Source organism: Neomonachus schauinslandi, chromosome 12 (genome assembly GCF_002201575.2).
Source record: "Neomonachus schauinslandi chromosome 12, ASM220157v2, whole genome shotgun sequence".
NCBI lineage: Eukaryota > Metazoa > Chordata > Mammalia > Carnivora > Phocidae > Neomonachus > Neomonachus schauinslandi.
Window position 1 is genome coordinate 99053357 of NC_058414.1, and position 10952 is coordinate 99064308.

Below are 10952 nucleotides of genomic sequence, written 5' to 3' on the forward strand. Positions count from 1 at the left end.
ATGATGTCCACCCCACATCTAGGACTAAACAGGATGAGCTCACAGCAGCCTGGGAATCTGAACTGTGGCCCTCCCGACCCGCAGTCAGATCTTTTCCCCGGACCCAGAGCTTACTTCACATTGTTTCCTAATTGACATCATTTCATGGTTGTGGCCTCCCCCAGGGAGGGACCCTCCTCCCCCAGGACCCAGTAGTTTCTGTTTATTTCTGCCGGCCCCATGTCCCAGCTGACTCACCCTCTCCTGGCCATAAGCTCCCTCCCCTTTCCCACTGACCCTCATTTGAGTGCCCTGAAGCCCCCTCTGCCCTGCCCAGTCCCTCCCCTCCTTCTGTCTCTCGCTGGTACACTTTCTTGCCTCCCCCGCCTTCCCTCTTCACTCCACCTCTCCTGGGCTCATTTGTTCTAACCCCTGCTCCCCTCTCCCTCAGCTTCACCTGTTCGACTACTGGCTGGATGGTTCTTCTTTTTCCCCTTCTTCATCCCAAGGCCGAATCCCGGGGCTGAGCCTGGGGCAGATATCTGGTCAGGAAGGCTAACGTCACCGTCCTGCTAAGCAGCCCCATCTGCCTTGAAAGGCCTCATGTCTGGGGCTTTGCACATCTGGAGGGGGCAGGGATGGGCTTTAAGGCTGCCTGTTCGGTGTACCAAAGCCTAAAAACCTTCTGAACTGGCCTGGAGACTCTGACTTTGCTGGCTGAACCACTGCCTAGGACAGTCAGACCACACGTGCCTCTCCCTGGGAGGGGACCCCACACTGTCCCCTCCTGGAGCCACAGGCTATTTGGATTCCAAAGTGCAAAGATTCTGATGGACAGGAAAGCAAGCCCCCCTGGGTGTTTTCAGTTTCCACAGTGAATGGACAGCTTCTGCATTCAGTGGGCAGGGGCAGGGGTGCTGGACCCTCTGTGAGCCGTTCCATCAGTCCAGATATAAGAGGAAATCCATGGCGATTGGTGGCATTTGGAGTTGGGATTGATTTCTCCATATCCTCTCATAAATCCCCTTTATGATTTTGGGAGGACTGTTCTTCCCTGATAAATGCCCCAACATTCACCCAAGAGACCAAGCATTTCAGGGAATTTAGCAACGGCTGGATCAAAGTTTGCCTCTGGTGTTCGGCTCTGCCACGTGGTGCCTTGGGCAGATTTTCTCGGCACGGTCGTCGGAAGCCCCGTGTGTCCTTCTGAGAACTGGATGTAGTATGATCTAGTCATTCCTGGGGAGTTAGAGTCAGCCACCGGGGCTCTTGCTCTTTGTGGGCACTTGATTTCAGCTGACTGCAGGCAACAATGCATCTGTTAACCCTGGTCTGCTAGCTTCCTAGCCAGGAGGGACCAACCGGGACTTTTCCTGCCTTCAGTACAATGAGATCTGGCAGTTAACCCCCGATCCCCACATATCTGCTTTTCTCTGAGGATCTCTTGCTTGCAAATTACTCTGGGTACCAGTTCCCATACTAGTCACACACACAGGTGCAAACCCAGAATGTGCCTCTGTCTGATGGAAACAGACCAGACAGTCCCTGGCAGGTTGTCAGGAGCCCATGGCCCTGGAGGGACGGTGGGAGAGTCAGGCTCCAAGGGACCCCAGTGGCCCGAATCCCAGCCAGAGCCACCGCGGAGTAGCATGCGGGGCAGGAGGCACTGTGGCCCCCAGGGGGCGCTGGATGAACCAACAGCTGTGCCGAGCCCTAGGTCCTGGAATGAAGCTCACTCTGGAAAGTCTGAGCTGGGCCCCCCGCCAGCAGTCAGGGGGATAGGGGGTGACAGTATTTGGCACATCTGTTTGGTACAGCAGGTTGCAGAGCTGGGCTTTCCACCAAGACTCACTATTTTGGTTTGGGGTTCAGGTACTGGGCAGTCAAAGAATAACACAAAGCCCTACCTGCAGCCACCAGAGAGGGCCTGGCGAGCACAGCACCGTGGGGTTGGGTGGCGGAGCCCACTTGAGTCTGAGAAACACAGGAGGTGAAACCGAGGGGTCCTGGGCCATCTCTTCTTTCCTCATAGAGGTTTCAATGTCGGGGGCACAACAGCTGTTATAGGGGGTAAAAGCTGGCATAATAGGGGGCACCTGGATTTGAACCAGGGACCTCTTGATCTGCAGTCAAATGCTCTACCCCTGAGCTATACCCCCACTTGTATATGCATGTCTAATAAGCACTCTAATCCTGCGGAGCCACACCCTGACCGTCTCCACCTTGTGATGTGTTCTTGGTAGTGCTCTGCTGTCCTACAGCCCTGTAAACATGCCCCACCTGCTACGCCCACCCTTGCCTCTTACCTCTACTTAGAACTAGCGTTCTTCCTCCCCTGAGCCCCTAGCCGTAGGCCCCGGCCTTGAAAACATTGAGGTTTGCAGCTTGAACATCCTCTGGACTCATTTAGAAGGAGCAGGGCTCAGAACTGGCTGCTCAACAGACCCTCTGAAGTTAGGGTTGGGGAGGGCTGGGAAAAGTCAAGGTTCTTGGGGCCCCTAAACCAGACTCTCTGGGAAGGGGACAAGGGACGACGGGAGCTTCTAACAAGCTCTTGATGATTTTGGAGCTATCGATTTACTTTTTGCCCTACATGGTATAGATCTGGGGAAAAAATGACAGCAATTAAAATCATGCCCAAACAAAACACACTTGGTTTAATGACCAAGTTACCCCTAGAATCCACATTTATGATTAAAGGCCTCTTTGTGCTAAACTGGGCAGGAGATGAACTACCCCTTCATCTATCTTCTTTTGTCCCCTTATTCTGTTTGTTGCATGCTTCCATGTGTGGGACGGAAGACATAACCTGAAGAGAGGGTGTAATGCATGGAAAGGCAGTGAAGTGGGAATGAGAGATTTATGGTCATTGGAGCCCAGACACAGGACAGGGTGATTGCAAACATGTGGTCAGGACAAAAGGAAGGGCCAACAGGTGACACATAGACTTGAACCAGGGACTACCTGATATGTGGTCAGATGCTCTGCCCCCGAACTATGCCCCCTTATCGGTTTGGGTGTTGCTGATGGGCCCCATGTCACCTGTGGGCCATCGTGCACTGTAACTCCTCATCTCTGGTGAACTAAGGGGAACGGACTGACTAACCTCATCCAGACAGATCCCTGTCTGACTCTGAACTTACTCTGTCCTTCTCCAGAGACTTCTGGAATTCTTCCCTGCCCACAGCACTGCCACCTCCTCAGTCTCCGTGGGGAGGCACAAATCATCATTTAGAGCTGGAATCTTCCCTCCCACTCAGGTTTTACTTCACCAGCCCCACTCCCCCTGGTCCCACTCTGATGCTCATCCTCGGCACAATGGGGTTCTCTGGGCTGCCTTACATTGCTTCCTCTGCTCCCCTTGCTCTTCTCATCCCTTACTCCTTGGCTTTAAGGGAAGATGCCTCACCAGAGAGGTCATGGCACCATGCTGGCCCCCCACCACCAGCTCAGCACAGCTGGATGACTTGGGACCAGATACAAGGACTGGCTATTTGAGCACCAGACTCAGGCCTCTACTACCTCCTGGGCTGTGACCAGGGATCCCTTCCTCTGTGGATGTTTCCCCTGGAAGTTACCCCTATGATACTAAAAGACCACAGAGACCCCCAAGGATGCATAGAAAGGACAGTCATCCAAATGGGCATGGCATGTAGAGGCTAGGTAAGAAACAGATGCATCTTTAACAAGACCCTTTGCAGATTTGTCCGTATGGTGGAAGTCAGAAACTGCCTAGGTGACCAACAAAGGCAGGTTGGCTAAATCAATTGCAGTCATAGCAGTCATACAGAAGAATCCTCTCTAGCCACTAGGAAAGGTGTCTTAAAAGCTTTTTTTTATTGGCATGAAAAAGTAATCAATTCTTTTTCATGTTAAAAACATCATAGAAGAATAGTTTCATCTTTGTAAGAAGTGATATGCACATTATAAACGTATTATCTCTGAAATGACCTATTTGCTTTTCTCCACACAAGTTAGTTTTGCTTAAAAAAAAAAAAAAGCAACAATTCCAATTGTCTGTGTCCCTTAAACAAGAGATGCTTTTATCTGAAAAGAGGCTGATTCCAGCAAGATTCAAAATGGGTCAGTGGAGACAGGTCCCAACTGCCCCGATCCCACCTGCTCTCTTCCTGATGATGTTGCATCAAGGACCCAGTGTCCAGGCTGGTGGTCTCAGGGCACGGGGCCATCCAGATTCAGGATCTCTGACCTTGTTTTGGTGGCTCCGATGGTCTTATTATTTGGGAGAGTTTTTGCATTTCTGTAGAACCAGATGGATTTTTCTTACAAAGCTTCTGTCCCTCATCCACTGGGCCAGTCCAAGTATGTCATCAAGCCGCATTCCAATTGTTAGAAAGCAAGAAGAAGGTGAAGGCAGTTGTATCAGGTGGTATTTTTCAGCAAACTGCCTTTTTTAATTTAAGAAAAGAACTGATTGGAAACACATCACAGAATTGCTAGTAGGCAGAAAATAAAGCTTGGGAAAGGCATGGCCACGTGGGCCTCAGAGACTCATGGCAAGAGGCCAGCGTGGTCAGGGACCTCCATGTGCATGATCCAGAACCAGCCACTCTGGGCGCTTTGTCTCTTGTCCGTGGCTGGAATCCCGAGGACAGCATCTACATGAGACAGCTAGCATCAGGGCACGCCTACCCCCAAGGTATAGAAGGTCCTAGATTCCCGTTCTACCAGCCTGCATCCAAGCAAAACTGGGATGTTCCTAGGACGGGAGATGGGTGTTGGGAAGCCAAAAGCAATTCCCACATGCCCACAACACCAGTTTTTTTGAGACACGTGCATCAGCAGGTATGTAGGAATGGCCGCTGTGCTTGACGATGGAAATAGTTGTCACATCTGGACATAGGAGAGAAAGGGACTTTAGGAGCTCAGCGTTTTCCTGTTCTTTACCTTTTGCTGACGCGTCTGCTAAATACCCCCTTGACTAAGTAACAGGGCTGTTTCTCTTACTACAAAGCTCAGGTCATTACTGACTAAAAAGCAGAAAGGCGGGCGCCTGGGTGGCTCAGTTGGTTAAGCGACTGCCTTCGGCTCAGGTCATGATCCCAGGGTCCTGGGATCGAGTCCCGCATCAGGCTCCCTGCTCTGCGGGGAGCCTGCTTCTCCCTCTCCCGCTCCCCCCTGCTTGTGTTCCCTCTCTCGCTGTGTCTCTCTCTGTCAAATAAATAAATAAAATCTTAAAAAAAAAAAAAAATAAAAAAAAAAAAATAAAAAGCAGAAAGGCTAGGCCATCACATTCATTCAAATGGGAGATATCAAAGTTTGTGCGTGCGTGCGCATGCGCGCAGGTGCACGTGAGTTAAATATTAGAGAAAAGCTTTGAGGATTATAAAGTATAAAAACATACATACACGTAGGTAGAACTTGGCAAGGAGTAACCATCCCCCTTGTTCTACCTGACCATTCAGGGAGATCCTTTGCGCCTGAGTATTTTGTCTTCCCCGGCACCATTACCTGGGTAACAGGAAAAGCCCCAATAAGGCCTAAGGTGAAAGCAAGATGTAGCAACTTGCTTGTGGATCTTGAGGAGGTGCCCTGACATCCCGGGAAGCTTCAGTGAAGCGGCAATGCCTCCAAGAGGCGGGTGCAACTGTGAACCCAACTGGGCTCGCCATTGATGATCTTGTCGTTGTGTTTCAGGATCTCAGTCATTCAGCAGCACGAGCTGAGTTTTTAGCTCAGGAAGTCTGCCGTGTCTGTCCTTGTCGGAAGAGAATATAGACTTGAGCTTTCCATTGTATGACATTGAGCTTCCCTAGACTATCAGCCTTGGCTTGGCCCTTCATCCTGTTCTGTAACAACAGCTGGTCCCTGAAGGTTTTGTGCTCCAGTGGGAACTTTATTCCAAGAAGGGGTGATACTCAAAATATTTAGCCATCTCTACAGCACGGACATTGACCAGAATGGACGTCAACCATAAACAGCCATTAAATGCCTCCCAGGTGGATAAGCTGCCACCAATCCATTGGTCAGTTGAATCTATGTGATCGATTTATCAGCTCATTTACCACTGAGAGCCCTTGGGTTCTCAGATTTCCAGCCCTGAAGAATCCCCTGGATTTCCACTTTCTTCTATCCCGAGTAGGGCAGAAAAGAAATCCTACATCCACCCCACTTTCTTTAAGGTCTTTTGCCTGCAACCGACTCCAAATGCTGTATCAGCCTAGGCACGTTGTTACAGAAACAGAAACTGGTTCTGTCTACGGGAAAAGATGAGACAATCATTGTCCAGGTGGCAGGGAGCCCGCAGCACTGAAGGGAAGGTTGGGGCTTGTAGGTTCGCGAGGCAGGGTCGATCCAAGGGGACTCAGCCTGCTAGGCTCTCGGGCACCAGTTAGGGAGCTGCTGGATGGTGCTTGAGCTCTGCCAAACCTGGAATTTGTGTCACTCGGTCTGAGTGTAGTGTGAGTCAGGAACACCTGTTTGGCCAGAAGTGCTAGGGGGAGAAAACGGGAAATAGCCTTTAATTCTGCAGCTGCAAGCAGAGCCATTTCTTCCACCAGGGCTCACATAATTGGGACTCCTCAAAAGATGGAAAGAGGGCTCAAAGGTTGGGAGGGAAAAAGAACACATCTGAATTGGAATCAGGGACCTCCAGGTTGTCAATCAAATGCTTTACTCGGTCTTGTCTAATAAGTGTGTTTCAATTTTGAACCTCAGTGCGGAGTCAAGTTATTAGTTATGGGCTGTCACCACGCCTCGCAGGACTGTGCCAGCGTGATCTGTCACCACGCTACCATGGTCGCATTCTCTTACCTCTGCACCCCTGGCCACTCTCTGTGCTTAAAGCCCACCTCTTACAATTCCCTCGGTCCTGGGCTGAAGGCACTAACTTGAAAAATCATTGATGTTTATCACCAAAATGTTTAAAATGACATAGCGTTGTAAGTTCCAAAATAATTTTCCAGCCACTCGGAATGACTGGATGTTACCATCGAAGTTAGCGGGGGGGGGGGGGGGCCTCCCCAAAACAGAAGCTCCCAGGCACCTCCTCAGTTCTACTAAATCCTAATTCCTAGGGCTGATCTGTATTTTTACTATGGTCCCTAAGTAATTCCGGTGCAGACAGGCTGGGTAACAGCTGATCATAACGTAAACTTTAAGAGGGAAGTAAGAAACTTCTACCACACACACATCATTAACAACAGCACCGTGACATGTGCCTCGCCCCAGAATTCACTTGGGGAAACTGACACAGACTCAGGGAGGGTGCTGATGTAGGTGACTTTACAATGAGCAGGACCCTAAATGAGGTCATTCATTTGCACTTGGCAATAACGTAAGCCACCTGCAGGGGGCACCTGGATTTGAACCAGGGACCTCTTAATCTGCAGCCAAATGCTCTACCCCTGAGCTACACCCCCTTGCTAGAATTATATTCCTCTTTAGCATAGTTCACCTGCACTGCCACACCCAAGCATTCCCTAGTGCACTGGACATTCTATTTTCTCTTGGTCCACCTAGACTGGCAAGCCCACCACAAACCGGCTGGAGATCACACTCTGGCCAGGAGTTGGCCCTTCCATTCCCCAGAGACCCTCCCTTGTCTAATAGCCCCTTTCTACTCTGTAGCCACAACCTGAACTCCTTGGATAAACTGCAGTCTCCTCTCCTCACCTCACTCAGTACCTGGTGGGAGGGGAAGGGAGAGGAAGTGTAAGAATCATGCCTGGATTAGCTATGTCCACAATAATGCTTCCTAACAAATCATCCCTAAATTCAGATGAATGCAACAATAAACATTTATTTTCATGCATGGCAAGCAGTGGATCTAGTCTGGGCTTGACCTGGTGGCCCTGCTTCAAGGTGGGGGTCCATCTGTGCTCGGATCCTTGATGTGAGTTGGGCTCAGGTTTGCTGCAAAGCCGTTTATTCCCGGGTCCAAGTTGGAAGAGTGGCAGCTAGAAGAGTGGCAGCTAGCAGGGGAACTTTTCTCCTGGCAATGGCGGAAATGCAAAAACGTCCTGCCCAACTGTGCAAGCAGGTTTCAAGCCTCAGCTTGTAATCCATGTGCTAACATCCCATCGGTGAAAGTGAGTCTCAGGATCAAGCCCTACAACAAGGGCAGGGAAATCTGTTCCTTGGGAACATGGGAGCATCTGAAAAGTCTCATGGCAAAGGGTGCACACAGAATAAGCTCAGAACTGGGGCCAATATTTTAATCCACTGTGGTCTGCCCTCTTGGTCATAATTACTTACCTCTCTCCTGCATGCATAATATACTCAGCTTCTACCTTTTGTTCCAGCCAGAGCCCCCTTCTGGATCCCAATGTCAGTATTTGTCAGGCTTTTCACAATAATATCATATAACAAACCACCCCAAAACTCAGTATGATTAGATTCTGGTTCTGCTGCCTCGGGAGAGCTCCCCGTCCACTGTTTTTGCATGACTCTGAGAAGTCTTCCTTTTCCTTCAGCCTTCTCTGCAATTTATTTATTTATTTTTTTTAAAGATTTTATTTATTTGACAGAGAGAGACACAGCGAGAAAGGGAACACAAGCAGGGGGAGTGGGAGAGGGAGAAGCAGGCTTCCCGCGGAGCAGGGAGCCCGATGCGGGGCTCGATTCCGGGACCCTGGGATCATGACCTGAGCCGAAGGCAGATGCTTAACAACTGAGCCACCCAGGCACCCCCTCTGCAATTTTTTAAAGAGATCATTGGAAAATATGTCCTTTCTGGTGGCTGAGCTTTCTTCTCAGCTTGCTTCCCCCTGTAGAATGCTGGAAGCCCAGGTCCTTTTAACTTCCCAGTCTTCGCGTCTTTTCGTCCAAGCTAGTAATGCTTTTGACAGTACAGTTCTCTCAAGCAACGTGTGGGTTTTCTTTTTATTAGACTCCATGTGCCCAAAGCCACACGATCACAATTCTTTTTGACATAGGCTCTCCCTCCGGCTCAATTATAAGTATTTGGGCACACCCTTAGTCTTTCTCGGAATACTTTTGTCCAACTGAGAGGATATCCTTGGTACCAGTTTAATTCTTCAGTGCTCTTAATAAAGTGCATTCAGACTATGAGTGCATTAAGCTTGACTTGGTTTGAGGCTATGTCTTACGGGAAGGCTCTGGAGTTAGTCTTTTTCCTAAAGTGATGTAAGAATGGCCTCACCTTTGTTTTGGAGAGAATGGTTTCATTTTTCTGGCTCTGCAATTCTGAGCTATCTAGATTGCCTCTAAATTCTGACTGCAAACCAATAAGTTCTCTTCTGGACTCAAATCTTTTTTTGTAGTACCTTATCAAAAACAGCCTGTAACAAAATAGCTCATGCAGTCAATGTTTTTCCTTGAAATATCCTACCCCTAACACTACAAGTTCAAGCATATTTTCTGCCTTCCAGGTTATCATGAGCCTCTGATGTCCCTGCCAATAATAGTTTCCTATTTTCCCAGCTGATTGTTAACAGCTCTCTTGCCACCTATTGCTTCATTGTGAAGGCATGCCATGTACTTCAGGCTTTTGTGATAGCAGGAGCCCCCTTCTGTATGTCACTTTTAGTATTTGCCAGTCGAATCCACAATAGTGTCGCAAAACAAGCCACCCCAAACCGGTGACCCACAACAATAAGCATTTATTCTCATGCCCGGGGGGTCAGAATATTGAATGTGAATCAATTGATCGGGGCTGGGCTTGTCTGGGTAAGGCCGCTTCAAGCTGCGGGTCCAGCCGGCCTTGGCTCCTTTTGATGAGTTAGGCTGAAGATTGGGCCTTGTGTGTCCACGCTGGGGTCCAGGCTGAAGGGGCAGCAGCTCACAGGATAAACACATCTCATGGTAAGAGCAGAAGCGCCAGAGGACAAACCCAACCTTTCAAGTTGATCTCAAGCCCCTTCCTGCATAACCTACTAACATCCTGTTGGCCAAAACAAGTCACACGATGTGCCAGCTATCAATTTTTTGACTCTCGGGTCCAAATTCATGCCCCCATACCTGCCGGGCAATAACCGACCGGTTTCTGTAAGCGTTTCTCCTGTAATATGAACAGCTGTCAGTAGAGGGCGCTGGAGGGACGTTGCTGGAGAAAAGGAAATTGTCTCCCTAATTTCTGCTGCGTGGTGGTGGTGGTGGTGGTGGTGGTGGTTTGTTTCGTTTTGGTTTTTTCCCCTTCTCCTTGGCCTCTGCTGCATGGTTGGTCAGAGGTGTGGGTGTGTGAGGACCCAGCCAGGCCCCCAGAGAAGGAAGTCCCATGGCGACCTCGCACCCCAGCGGGGCCGGAGACCACTCCCTGGGCCCTCCCAACTCCGCCTACGCACCTGCGTGAGCCAGCCAGCCCAGCTTGTCGCTGCCGCGCAGAGGTTTGGTCCCCCGAGCCTTCCAGGTGCAGATGCTGCACGCTCCAGACCTCACACCCCCAGGTGCCTCTCCTGTGCCCAAGAGGTTTGCTTGCTGCCTGCCCGGAGACTGTGAATAGGTCAGGTTGCGGCAACCTGGCGAGTGGGCTGCAACCACACCTTCCCCCGGGGTCTAATCCCAGCTTTGGGGAGGGGTCCCCCTTCCGAATTTGTCCTTCTTTGGGTTCCTCTCCCCGCGGATAACTTTAGAGTTTTCTTTGCACCTTTGTAGTTACTCTTTTCATAACACAATAATTCTTTATATTAAACTTCCCACTTAAGTTACTGTGTGGGTTCTGTCTCCTGGTTGGTCCAGACTGATACCTATGGCCGAGCCCAGAGCAAGGGGGTGCAGGGCGCACTCACCTGTGGGGGAGAAACGGAAAAGTCACAAGCAAAAGCCACAGACACCGCGAGGTGAAGAATTGCAGCCAATGGGTCAACCACACTTCAAAATGCCAGGGGAGAAGAGGCACGGGACAGGGTCTGGGGAAAAGTGGCAGGGAGGGCACCCGATGACATTAAATAGATTGTGGTATCTGGGAAGCCATTCCTCCGTGTTTGGCAATAAAGCAAAGGCCCAGCAGGGGGCACCCGGATTTGAACCGGGGACCTCTTGATCTGCAGTCA

General features: G+C 50.1%; 3 non-coding genes across 3 annotated transcripts in view; all 3 read right to left on the reverse strand.

Moving 5' to 3' along the window:
* Positions 1–2066: 2066 nt before the first annotated feature.
* On the reverse strand, positions 2067–2138 carry TRNAC-GCA. The gene has a single exon. It is a non-coding gene; the product is annotated as a tRNA-Cys (tRNA).
* A 5151-nt stretch (positions 2139–7289) lies between these two features.
* TRNAC-GCA lies at positions 7290–7361 on the reverse strand. Its single transcript has one exon. It is a non-coding gene; the product is annotated as a tRNA-Cys (tRNA).
* Positions 7362–10907: 3546 nt separating this feature from the next.
* The window catches only part of TRNAC-GCA, a 101-nt gene continuing 56 nt past the window's right edge, over positions 10908–10952 (reverse strand). The window contains exon 2 of the tRNA in view: positions 10908–10943. This is a non-coding gene — a tRNA (tRNA-Cys). The remainder of the gene's footprint in view (positions 10944–10952) is intronic.